Genomic DNA, 13,895 nt, shown 5'->3' on the forward strand with positions numbered 1-13,895 from the left:
TTTGTATTGGTAACTTAAACCTTCTACAATAATACAGAGAAACTCCAACAACCACATAGGGCTCTATGAACAAGCACCTGGTGACCATAGAAATGAAAAACTTACTTTTAACAGGAAGAAACCTCATGAGGGGCAGCCGTTTGCTGTGGCTGGTTGGGGGTCAAGGGAGAGAGACAGTTAAGAAGGAGTTACCCCATCCTAGCCAAAAGAAAGACCGCAGGTTTAGTTTTCTGTATTAGCTTCATTTTGTAGAACCAGAACATATGCCCATATATACAGTCTAATACTGCAATGGCAGTCTTAGAGCTGTCTTAGTTTACGTTTCATGTTAGTTTAGCGTTCAAGTACAAAAACACACAGTAAGACAAAACATAGTGGTGAACATATATAGATCAAAGGCAGCCACCAAGACACAGCCATTCATTCATTTTCTATAAGAAGTGGTGAATCCCTCACGACGAGCACAAGGGAATAATAATGGAAGTTCATATAAATGATTCATGGCCAGGAAGGGACGGGGTAACCACTCATATCTGACATTCAGTGTGTATTTAACATAGATGTATGTGAACCGTAGACTTGACTTTTTGTGAATGTGAAGTACAACAACAGTAAAATTTTGACAGCCAGTGCAACTGATCTGCTTCTATGAATTTGGCGCAGCTGTACGCAGAGATGAAATATTCTGTACAAACTGTTGTGTTTGTGGAGGTGTCAGAGGTTCTGAATCAATAACAACGGAAAAAAAGAAGAAAAAGCAAACCTGCAAATGCTGTTTCCTGCATTTATATAAATCAATCTACAAAATAAAATAACGTAATGAAAAAGGTTGTTGAGATTGGAGACTTTTCACAAATGATAAAATGTGGATTTGAGCCATTTTCAGAGTCAGCACCTAAAATGTGAGGCTGTGAAACTCGGCTGAGAACTGTGGATTGTGACAGAGTTCACAAAGCTTCTCAAAGACGGAGGATAAAATGGAGCGAGAGATAAGCGGCCAAAATTAGTTTACTTTATAGAGTTTCTAGGCTCACTCTCACAGAGCTCAGCAGCAGGCCAGAGTTCGATCGGGGAAGGAAAAAGCTTTCGATTTACCAGTCAGTCTATAATCCAGGTGTCACCTTTCGTCATTAGCTTTGGATAATGACCACAAAAATGAGAATGGGAATGTAAATGGCCAAAATGAGACTCCTACATGGAGCAGCTGTGCTCTGTCTTTCAGAGAAAGCTCAGACAACCTTAAATATTGAAAAACAGGCAAACAAGGTAGTTTGGCTATTGGATCTAAATGCCTATTGAGAAATAATACTCAAGGTTTTTCAGGCACAACTAACATGTAGGACACCTGAGGGCAGACCTCGAACACACTGAACAGATGAAATAACTTTTCCGACATCGCTTCCACGTCTTTCAAACATTTCCACAACACTGATAATACCGCGGCACTCCCACCTCACTCGGTTCATCGAGTGACATAAGATGCTCGAGGTCACAGTTTTCTTAACTAGACTGCAATATTTTGATAGCTGCTTTGATATTGAAGTTACGGGAATAGGGCATTATCCAAAGCAGTCGCGTCATGGATGCAGATGTTCAAACTCGTGCTGTGTTGAAAGTCTTCTGGAAGCGTGACTAAGTCTGACTGGTGTCACGTCTTTTACATAAAAGTGCCGTGACGTTGTATTTTAAACAGTCCAATCCAAAAACCTTCTAATCCCAGTGTTAATCACAACTCTTTTTTTTAACGGAAATTCTACATCTCTAGTGGGAACTTAAAGGTTAACAAATCTAGATGTGCAGGGACTCAGTCTTGCTCAAGGACACTTGAGCGGGGAGCTGAACCCTGGATCTCTGATTCAGGGAGCTTGTTTCTACTTAATATGCAAATAAAGTGACTATCCCTCTGTGTGTGTGTGTGTGTGTGTTTGTATCCCACTGCGTTTCGTCCTCCAACCATGAAGCTCAGCTCTGCATCTCAGTCAGCAACTCTTTCCCTGTTCATCAGCACTCTTTTTGGTGTCCCCTATGCAGCTGCAGCCACACACACCCACCAATCTACACACACACACACACAGAGTAAAAGAAGGGCACACACACCTAAGCACTCACAATGTCAAACAAGTGAGGACTATCCCTCAGGGACACACACACACACACACACAAACCCCCTCACGCCTTTCCCATCTCAGTCAGCATCTCTGGCGAACATCTGGAACATAAAGAGGAGATGATGGCATCCCACAGCCCATAATGATCAGTCTGTCACCATGGAAACCACACACCGTCGCCGCCCACGCCACCGTCATGAAGGTGTGATACTCGGGGAGAGGGAGGAACACAGCGTGCCGGTAAACAAACAAATATCAAGTTTCCAACATGACTTTGTCAGAAATGCTTTCAGGGCATCTGCGAGTCGGAGCAGAAGAAGAATCCTACAGAACTGTGTTCATTACGCTTTGTCACCGAGCAGCACTCGGTCTCTGCGGTGACGCTAAAGGCTCATCACTTTGTGTCGTTCGCCGAGATGTGTTTGTCCAACTACTTTTGCTGTATTTCATTTTTAGTTGTCTCAAACTTCAGTCGCAGCTGACGTCTGGCAACTTAGCGTGCATTCGAAGTGGAACGATGGAGTGTTATGTGAAAGCAGTGAGGCTGTTCTCACACTGTGAGGCTGAAGCTGTTGATGTTATTGTGTGATGGAAACACATCCTACTCTGAGCTCTGTTGGTGTCTTGTTTTCATCAGGTAGGAAAGACCTCGTTCTTCACATCCTACACACCTGCACTGGCTTGTGTCACAGCAAACTTGTAAGAGTCCAGTCAGGTGGATCGTGACAAAGTTAAAACCGTGACATTAAAATTTTTCAATCTTTTCAATATCACAAAGCAGTAGAGAGTGTTGCCGGGGAAACGAAACGAAACACTGTGCAACTGATTTTAACACTAATGAACCATGAAACCCTTTAACCTTGTAACCAAGGTTAGTCTGTGTCTACATCATTAGTCTGATTAAAAAAAAAAAAACTTATATGCATATTTTTTTTAAAACTGAGAAAAAATGGCAGATGAAGCAATAGACTAACTGACACTCATATGTACAAACTGATGCTTAATTTCTTTTTTAATGTTAGAAAAAAAAATCAAGTTTGAAAAAACTTTAATTTTTTGGCAATTATTTCATGAATGAATCAGGCTTTAAGGGTTAAAATGAATAAGTAGATAACATGTTTACAGGTTACAGGTGCTACCACATTGCTAACACCTTTGATCATACCTGGCGTCTGTAGCTGTGACTGTAAATTGGCATTGTACAATCTCCCAGTGAGCAGGTGGCAATAGTTATCAGACATCAGACATTAAAGAGAACAAACAATGTTCAGCAAATTCAAAATCTATTCCAACTGAAGTCAAGGAGACTTTCGAGTGCTGACGAGTAAATCTTCAGCGCCAAATTGAAATCAAATGATTTTAAGGAGAAATAAAAGCAACCAGGATTTGCGTTTTCTACCGGTTTTAATCAGTCACCGCACGTTGAGACATAAGACGCCCGTTAATGGCATCAAAGATGCTTTCCCGAAGTTCGTCGTCAATACTGAAGCACCTGTGCGTCTGTCCGCCTGTCTTTCTGTCTGAGAGCCTAAAAAAAATGAAGAAGTGGAACAGCGGTTACAGGATGCTGCAAATCCATCAAAACATTTACAGATACAGATACCACCTCGGGCTCCCACACATCTCAGTCGATATCTGAGAGCATCACAGGCCGGACCTGCCCTCACATTGATTCTCAAGCTCAAAATCATGTAGGAGAGAAGGGAGCGTGTGTGTAAGTGTGTGTGCGCGTCGAACTAGCGGCTGCCTTTGAAGACACAAGGGTTGATGCAGACTGTCTACTACAGACCGCAGAAGGTTACATGTGTGTACACGCGCATGCACACACACACACACACACACATTTGTGCACACGTGCAGGCCAGTAAATATTGAATATTTTCTTGACTGCAGCTGGTTCGCAACAGGTGAAAGAGAGATGAAAAATTCAGCAGGTTTACTGACTGATCGAGTGTGATGGATGGCTGTATAAGAGTATGTGTGAATAAGTGAGTGTGAGTGTGTGTGTGTGTGTGTGCTCTATGATAGATGGGCATGAGAGAGGGTGACAAGGTCTCCTAGAACAAGAGTTGGCTAGTTACCTGTCTGTCTGTCTTCCTTTCCCTTCCTAACACACAAGCCCATTCATACAGATTTCCAAGTGTGTGTGTGTGTGTGTGTGTGTGTGTGTGTGTGTGTGTGTGTGTGTGTGTGTGTGTGTGTGTGTGAGATATAGCAAAGATTTCAGATGATGAAACAGCCTAATTGCAGGTAGATGCAGAGTAGCATATTGCCTGGATAAGAGAAATAAGGGGAGGCCAAAATCCAATTTCAGAAGAAAACAAATTTCAAAACCAGCTCACGACGGCAATAACCTCCACCAAATCGATTCATAACAGCACCCACCGAGGAGTGCGGGTGAGGGGAGGTGTGTGACGGTGGGCAGCCGGTTGAAAGGCGAGAAAGAAAGACAGAAAGAAAGAAGGAGAGGAAGGAGGGGTACTCAGGTGAATCGTATCATTTTTGTCTGGGCTGCAGACCATTTTCCAATGTCTTGTCGCAAAATTTAGGCTAAGAGTTGGCAATTTCTCCTTGAAACAAAGAGAGGCAGCGTTAAGCTGAATACTAATGGGAGCCTGAGGCGTTCAAAATAACTTTGAAAAGGGCAGTGCAACTCTGTCCAAAAAGAACAACTCGGAGAGGAAGAGAAGGAGAACGACGAAGAAAAAAGGACTGGAGTAGGTGTGTGTGTTTGTGTGTATATGTGTGTGAGAAAGAGAGAGACAAAGGGAGTGACAGAATTACAGGCTTGTCTGGTGGAACTCCCTGCTTTCTCTCAACAATGAGATTAGAGGAGTTTCATTTCTTACTCGGACATCCTGTTCTTTTTTAATTACGAAGATGAATGGTATTTGTAAGGCGTGTGTGTGTGTGTGTGTGTGTGTGTGTGTGTGTGTGTGTGTGTGCGCGCGCGTGTGTGGGTCAGACGCAATTTCCATGACTATCTATTTGAGCTTTTGAATTTGTGTTGTTGATGGTGTGTGTGGGATCACTGCATTTGTGTGAGGACTTTATTAAATGGTTGAGCCCTGCTCAGAAGCAGCCGTTGAGGATAGCATGCCTGCACTGCGCACCTTAACCACAAGCTGATAAGACTAGACACACAAACACACGCACGCTCTGCCTGTTTATCCCTTTCTTTGTACACTCTTTTCTTTACTTTCTTCCTCTTCCTTTTTCTCTCTTTATACAAGCCAGGCCTTTTGTGACAAACTAATACCCAATGAAGAAAACACGGTTAACCCACAACATTAACATTTCAATACTTACTATATACAAATCGACAATGGCTCAACTGTAAAAAAACAAACAAAACAAGACTAACAAGTTAGCAAACCGTTAGCAGTTAAAAGAAGATAAGGACCAGTGTTAGTCTTAATTTTGTGTTGTGCTTCTGCCCACCTGCGAATAAAATTCAGTGTTTACTCTTCTAAACATTCAGTTTTGGTCTCAACCTTAGTAAGTAAAAATAATTGTTCTGTTCACTCCTACATACTCTGCTGTTCAGCAGCTAGATGCTAAACTGCTTAGATGCACCAGCTGCAGATACTACATGGGGTTTGCTGTTAGTTATTCAATAGGACCCTTCATAATAAACATTTTTTTCAGCAAAAGGATATTTTCATTAATGCACCTTTAGGAGCATTTTTTAGAAACTATTGCCATTAAAATGATTAATGAGTAAAGAACAAGCTTAGCTGAACTATTAGGCTAATGTGGCTAAACCGAACATGGAAAGTCAGCTAGGCTAGCTCACTGCTCTTCACACTTCTGTTCCAAGGTACACCAAAGTCAGAGCTGAAATTTCAAGATGATTTAAGTGACTGTGAATGTGTCATCGTTGTTGGTACCACACAGGCCGCATATAAGAATGGTCTGAAAAGAGAGAAAATGCTTGCTTGATGCCAGAGGTCAAAGGAAATTCTCCAGAATGCTTTTTGGGGTCTTTTTGAGGTGATACAAAGACACACACAGGGTACACAGAGTAACACACTGAACCTTGAAGCAGATTGGCTGCAGCAGCAGAAGACTGCACAAGATGCCAATCCTGTCAGCTTCAGATGGTTGGGTCAGAATTTGACGTAAATAACATTAAGCATAGATCAGTCCTGCCTTCAATGAACAGTTAAAGCTGCTGGTTTCAGGGATATTTTTGGGCACACTTTGAGCCCTTTAGTACAGCGGTCCCCAACCCCCGGGCCGGTACCGGTCCGTGAGTCGTTTGGTACCAGGCGGCGAGAGTTGAGGCTCGGGTGTAAAATTTATGGTTTTCAGGGTTTTTAACGTTAACTCGGTCTCCCTGGGTCTTTTCCCGTGTTGTAATTGTGTGTCTTATTTTGAAATAAATATTTACACATTACCGTAGCGACCAGAGAGCATTAAGGGGCAGAGAGGAGGATGTTACTCTCAATGTTGTTGGCGCATTTCAAGAGGACACTGCTAATAACGTTACACAATTACACAGTGAGTTCATGATTATTATTATTTTTACAAAATACCACAGTTTTTGTCTTGGTCGTATCATTTTATTCTGTTGTATTTATCCGCAACACCTTAAAGCCGGTCCGTGAAAACATTGTCTGACATTAAAGCGGTTTGTGGCTCTGAGCATCATCCAAACACCACATCCTACCGTTCTACCTGAGTATTGTTGACTGGCCATATCCATCTCTTTATGATCACAGCATACCCATCTTCTATTGGGTGCGTCCAGCAGGATGATGCACCATGTCACAAAGCTCATATCGTATGAAATTGCTTTCTTGAACATTAAAATGAGTTCACTGTACTCTATTGGCCTCCAAATTCATCAGATCTCAATCCAAATGAGCACTTTTGGAATGTGGTTTAATAAGAGAGACAACAAATCTGCAGTAATTATGTGATGCTATCATGTCACTATGGACCGAAATCTCTAAAGCATAGTTCCAGCACCTTGTTCCAACTTCCAGCGCACCTGAAGGATGAAAGCAGTTCTGAAGGCAAAAAAGCAGCTAATAAAGTGCTCAGTGAGTGCATGTTATCTGACATGTCAGTTCCTCTTTTTCTGGCATCGTGGGATGAAGGAAGTATTGCTAATCCATTTAGCATGACACCTGGAAATGTACACACGAGTGCGTACAAAATACTGATATAGGAAATGAACAATTCATTCATAATTTTTATTAACATTCAGTGCATCACATGGTGCGCAATAACAGTGTTTAACTGTTATAAAAGCCCATTTGCCTACACAAAATTCTTACTTCAGTTTACACCTCCAAAATTACAAATTTGAAAATAACGCTGCTGCTTTATTTTCATCTCGTCTCTTCTATGAATTTTGTGTTCTATCTGTGAAATTCTGGGCAGACACTCTTGTTACCTTTGAAAACTTTCATAAGGGAAACACAGTGTCATCAGCATTCCTCTGTATTTCTTTTTTTCAAGTAGTGTGAGTGCAGTGAGATTAGGACCATGCTTTAAGCTGCATTTTGTGCTGACTGCAGCAGCCAAGAACTCAGATTCCACCCCCCACACTTGTTTAATCTGCTACAACCTTTTGTAGTGTCTCACAAATTTACAGCTTTACAGTTTTAAGAACTGCATTTGTTAATAGTCACAACATTTCAGCACTGACTTTAATCTTCCACCGCCTCCGGCACAGAAGAAAAACATCTTCCAATGCAGCAAATGTCTGCTGGAACACAAAAGGCAAAGTTATTGATTTATTTTATTATATCATTCATCATTATTTCATCAGCGAATTATTCTAGAAGTCCTATTAGTTCTTGTGTTGTGCACACAACATTAGACTCCGGCTCCACTGCTACTGAAGCTGTTTAGAAATTCAACATTTTATTCTCTTTCAGCTGCCAGAAAACACGAGGAATCATCATCTGGCAACCTGCACACTGACACACTAATTTTGTGCTGCAATGCAGCAGCTCTCCTTATGAGCAACAGCCCAGAAGCTGGCATGCGACTGTACGGCTGCTAGCTTACAATGCTGAGAATGAAACTCCTCACCGTCCATCATTTATCAGTTTGGAAAGGGGGGGAAAAAAAGATTATTTTTTGCAGATGCATAGATGTTTTTAATCAAACTACTGTCCCATTACCATAATGCTGCCATCAGTCTTGATGCATGCTCAATCATCCAGGTAAGAAAATCCCAGTCTCGGCTGAGGAAGTCACCTGGATGATAGACGAAACGTAAAAACGCAACATCCAAATGAACAGAATCAGCTTTCCAACTTTCCCGGGGCAACCAATCATGCATTTGTTCATTAAGGACTCTTGGTTCCGAATAAAAATTGGAGTTTATTATGCAGCAACAGAGTACAATCTGGGAACGTGAGCAAACAGGTTACAGGTGCAGCAAACTTGAGCACAGCCATGCCAAAGTGGAACAAAACTGTAAAGTAAAACAAAGCTGTGAATACAAAGGGTTTATTCTTTGGCAGATCTGGGGCCTGTATTACCGACATGCCTCACATTTAAAGAAGCATTAAACTTAATTTAAAGCTGCCTTTTGTAAAATGACACACTAACTTTGCACTCTTCACCTCTGTTGTAGAGACTCAGGTGATCATTCAAATGAGTTGTAGAATCAGCGGCAATCTGCCAGCTTGCCAGCTTTCTGGGGTTTTTTCAAAGCAGTGAAGGTGGTTGCTTTTGAAATCGTGTACTTCCATACTTAAAGTTGCTGACTGAACAATGTTCATCCTATCAACTATGGCTATATGAAGTGCATTAGAGGTACCGTATTATAAGGTCCATTAAGCGAAATAAAACAGTCAGATAAGTCAAACTTTACTCAACTCATTCTTCTTGCTTCCTCCACTTCTATACCATTGATTCAATAATGTTGAATTCTCTTGCAGCTGCTCTATTCCCATGTTGTTGCAGTATATTAATACCTGACCTCGTGTTGTGGATGGATTATCTCAGTTGTTCGCCTGGTTTGGTCCGTTTACAGCATCCTGCCATGTGATTGCATTTGTCCCAAACCATCGAGAACCCTCACGTTAACGAGTGGAAAAAAGTTAGCGTTCATCCTCCAGCTTCACTGTTTGTTATGCTTAGATAGCTGTGTCTCTAGCGATCACGTAGCACATCATTATATACCAGGTAGGCCAACTTCAGTAACCCTACAAACGTCATTGCTGTTTAGTTTTCTGTCTTCATTTATGTTGGAAGTGGTAGCAGAGCTGTACGCTTTAATTTTTTCAGAAATTTCTCAGTCAGAACATGCTATATCATCTTTAGATGGAAACTAGCGAGCTAACTTCCTGCTAACTTCTAACTCTGTTAAATTTAATAAATTCTATTTTCAAGGATGCCTGGATGTTGAACTTAATTGTTACACATGGTAAAGCAGCAACACTGATCATTTTATTAAAGGGGCGATCGTGGCTCAAAGAGTTGGCAGTTCGTCTAGTAACCGGAAGGTTGCCGGTTCGAGCCCCGGCTCGGACAGTCTCGGTCGTTGTGTCCTTGGGCAAGACACGTCACCTACCGCCTACTGGTGATGGCCAGAGGGGCCGATGGCGCGATATGGCAGCCTCGCTTCTGTCAGTCTGCCCCAGGGCAGCTGTGGCTACAACTGTAGCTTGCCTTCACCAGTGTGTGAGAGTGAAAGAATAGTGGAATTGTACAGTGCTTTGAGGGCCCTGAAAAGCGTTATATAAATGCAATCCATTATTATTAAAGATGAAAGAATTTAGACAGTTTTTAACTCTCAGTTATGCCGCAGTGTTCGTTTGATTTTGAGGCTCTGATTACGGTAGCCGTAATGCTCCGACAATCCCTCAAGCGGTGAGACTTCGTAGCTTAACAAAGTCGTACTAAAACATGTTTTGACAGATTTTTGAGAGCCGTGTACCACATAAAATCGGTAAGGCGCACCGGATTATAAGGCGCACTGTCGATTTTTAATTGGAAAAATACGCTATGTATACTCATACCAGGCAAACCATTGAGTGTGGAATCCTTTTCTATTATCTTCAAAGAAGAAAGAGAGAAACAATTAAACAGCAGAAGGAGGGTGAATCAACAGAATTGATGATACTAGCTAGCTAGCTATAACAAATTCATTTTCTGATAGATTTGGTCTGCAGTAAGTGAGCCGTCCATCCACCCACAATCTCAAAACAAAGACAATAGATAAGCATAATACAACATAAAGTGTTAATCCTCCAGTGCTGGAGGATTAACACTGTTGCCTCACAGTGAGAAGGTCCTGGGTTTGACTCCACCATCTGCACGGAGCCTTTCCGTGTGGAGTTTGTATGTCCTCCTCATTCCTCTGTTCTCTGAAGGTACTCCGGCTTCCTCCCACAGTCCAAAAACGTGCAGACATTAGTTTGTGGGGTCGGTTAACTGGTGACTCTAAATTGCTCATAGGTGTGAATGTGAACAGTTGCTTGTGTCTCTTTGTTAGCCCTGTGACAGACTGGCGATCTGTCCAGGGTGTACTCTGCCTCTCACCCTATGACAGCTGGGATAGACGCCAGACCCCCAGCAGATAGGCTCCAGCAGAATAAAATCTATGGCTGGCTCAAGAGGCGATCGTGGCTCAAGAGTTGGCAGTTCGTCTTGTAATCGGAAGGTTGCCGGTTCGAGCCCTGGCTCCAATAGTCTACTGGTGGTGGTCAGAGGCCCGGTGGCGCCAGTGTCCGGCAGCCTCGCCTCTGTCAGTGCACCCCAGGGCAGCTGTGGCTACAATGTAGCTTGCCATCACCAGTGTGTGAATGTGTGTGTGAATGGGTGGATGACTGAATGTAGTGTAAAGTGCTTTGGGGTCCTTAGGGACTAAGTAAAGCACTATACAAATACAGGCCATTTATCATAATTTAGAATGTACACAGCATCCTGTGTCATGTGATGACTGTTGATCTGCACTTTTATAGTCAACACATTCAGCAATTCTGACCCTCAATTGGCAGAAGTGTGTGCATTACATATTTGTTTCATTATTTAGTGTTTAAGGTTTTTCTTTAATAACACTGATAAATGTATTATTAATTGAGATCAGAGGCACAACAGAGTGTAAAAAGTTAAAGCTGCAATCACAGTTGAACATTGCATAACATTGCTCAAGATCAGTCTGCTGTGGCACGTGCTATATTCTACGCCAGCGGTCCCCAACCTTTTTTGCGCCACGGACCGGCCTTTAAGGTGTTGCGGATAAATACAACAAAATAAAACTGGTACCGAAAATAAGAAGATTTATTCATAACACACGTGAAAAGACCCAGGAAAACAGAGTTAACGAAAAAAAAACGATAACAAAATAACGCTAAAAACCCTGAAAACCATACATTTCACACCCGAGTCTCACTCTCGCGGCCCCCACCAAATGACTCACGGACCGGTACCGGGCCGTGGCCCGGGGGTTGGGGACCGCTGCTCTACGCCGTTGCATGCTGGGGCAGCAGGTTGACGATTGCAGATGCCAACAGACTCAATAAACTGATCTGCAAGGCCAGTAATGTTGTGGGGATGGATCTGGACTCCCTTGGGGTGGTGTCTGAGAGGCGGATGTTGTCCAAGATAAGGACAATGCTGGATAATACTTCCCACCCACTCCACGACGTGCTGGCTAGTCACAGGAGTACTTTCAGTGAGAGACTGAGATTACCAAAAAGCACGATTGAATGACACAGTGGCCATCTCCCCGTACAACTCCTCCATCTAATACACTGTAAACACTGTAATAGTTACATGCTTTTGCACACGTTCTACAGTAAAACATACAAAGCAAGTCAAAAGCAAAACTGTATATGCCAAGTGAATGTAAGTGGGCTCTTGAACTGAAGGCAGAACTTGGAGATAATAATACATACGGAATATGATCTCGAATTGGCATCAAGCTTCTGAAAGCAGCACAAAAGTTTTGGTTATCTGGACTAATCTGGTGAGCTGCTGAAAAAAAAAGGGAATCGGGGGAAACGGGTGAACGGGAATCGGGGTACGGCACTCAGTCAAGGTTTCCCAGATCAATAAAGTTTTTACAGCATCCAAAGCATCTGCGCCTGCAGCTGTAACACAGCTGGATGCGACTGAGACCAAACACCGCTGGTCAACAGAGACACGAGTGTTCATTTCCTACATAGAAGTGACAGCTCACTGACACAGAAGCCAATCAAATGTCACACACCGTCACCTTTCCATCTGATAGGCCATGGATCCTCGAATAAAGGGGCACACACTTACAAGACAGCCGGCTGTAGAAGCCGGCCGTGGCGTGTATGACAAATGAGTTTTAACACCAGGGGTTCACGGCTTGATGCGAAAACATGGCTACACGGTATCGCATCCCTCTGTCTTCCCTCGCATCTCCTCTCACACACACACACTCAGACAATGTCACTGCAGACCCCCTGAGGACCAGTGAAAGTAGCTTTTGATTTGCATACCATGCACACATTTTTAGCATCACAAGTGTTTGTTGGGCTGTCCTAGGTGGTAAGGAGGAGAGAAGAGGGAAAAATGACATTGTGTGCTTGAGTGGTGTCCATAGGGACTCTTTCTTTCTCTCTCTCTTTCTATGGCAATGTGACAGTGGAGAATGCAGATGGAATCGTGGCCCACACACACATAAAACACACACACACACACACACACACACACACACGGATGACTGACTGACTGCTGTTCTGTGAGGCCTCCCAGTCTGGGAACCCAGAGGTGTCAGACAGTTATAATTATCACTCTACTTACACACAAACACACACACACAGTTCCAGTGTTGAATGGCATCCAGTTAAAATCTAGGCCTGTGCACCAGTCTGAAGTAAAAAAAAAATAGAGAAGCACCCTGGAAGGCTTGTTTTCCCTGGTTGGCGTAAAAGGATGTCAGTTTCCAGCTTTCCTCATTTTCAACTTCTGTTATAACATTTTTTGCCCATAAATAATTTATAAAATATATTCCAGTACTTTATGAGGCTTTTACTTTCTTTTTTTTAATCTTCATCCATACAAATCTACTGTAAAGACTGCGCAAAGTGAGTATTCATTGAAAGAGGTCTTTCATTCCACCCATAGCATCATGAAGTCACAAATGAATAAGTCTGTCTAACTATAATTTGCTGAAGGTGTAAAGTATTTATTCAAATTTCAACACTCTCAATATGAAAAGCATTCTTTCAAGAGCAATAACTTAATGAAATATTAAACTGTGCTAAGCATCTAAGTGAAAAGCCTTAGTTTTAAATTCTTCAGTTAGAATCTAATATCACCTCAGTCACCCTACAAACAAGAACACACATTTTCTGCTATTAATAATGGTAAGTTTTCATTTCAGGATCTAAAGACTAGCGCGTCCTTCAGCTACACATTTTTGTGTGCTAAAAACCTCTGCAAAATGGGGGAAAAACACAGAAAAGCATGTTCTGATGCAAGTTAGGGGGTGCTGAGTTGGAGGACATAAAAAAAATGATAAAAGCTCCTCTACAATATGGTCTTAGAATGTAACACCCCCCCCACACACACACACACACACACAAACACACAAACACCAAGGCAACCAGCAAATCAATGGCAAAAATAGTAGGAAAGCCTGACGAGTCCTCACTGTGGGCACACATACCACTTTCCCTTCACATTATAGGCCATACAAACAAACAGCAATGTATGTAAATGCATGGATGCAGTAATTCACTGTGAGGAGTCACTTTTTATTTGAACATAATGGTTCGTGTAATGACTAGAATAGCCTCCCGAGAGAACTCTTATTTACAGTGTTTAGAAGAGAGCGAAGGA

At 42.4% G+C, this 13,895-nt stretch overlaps 1 protein-coding gene across 2 annotated transcripts in view; it reads right to left on the reverse strand.

Moving 5' to 3' along the window:
* LOC146377141 (low-density lipoprotein receptor class A domain-containing protein 4-like) overlaps positions 1 to 13,895 on the reverse strand; it is a 252,368-nt gene that overhangs the window by 82,348 nt on the left and 156,125 nt on the right. The window lies entirely within an intron of this gene.

Source organism: Perissodus microlepis, chromosome 11 (genome assembly GCF_051167445.1).
Source record: "Perissodus microlepis isolate ML-2025 ecotype Zambia chromosome 11, ASM5116744v1, whole genome shotgun sequence".
Taxonomy (NCBI): Eukaryota; Metazoa; Chordata; class Actinopteri; order Cichliformes; family Cichlidae; genus Perissodus; species Perissodus microlepis.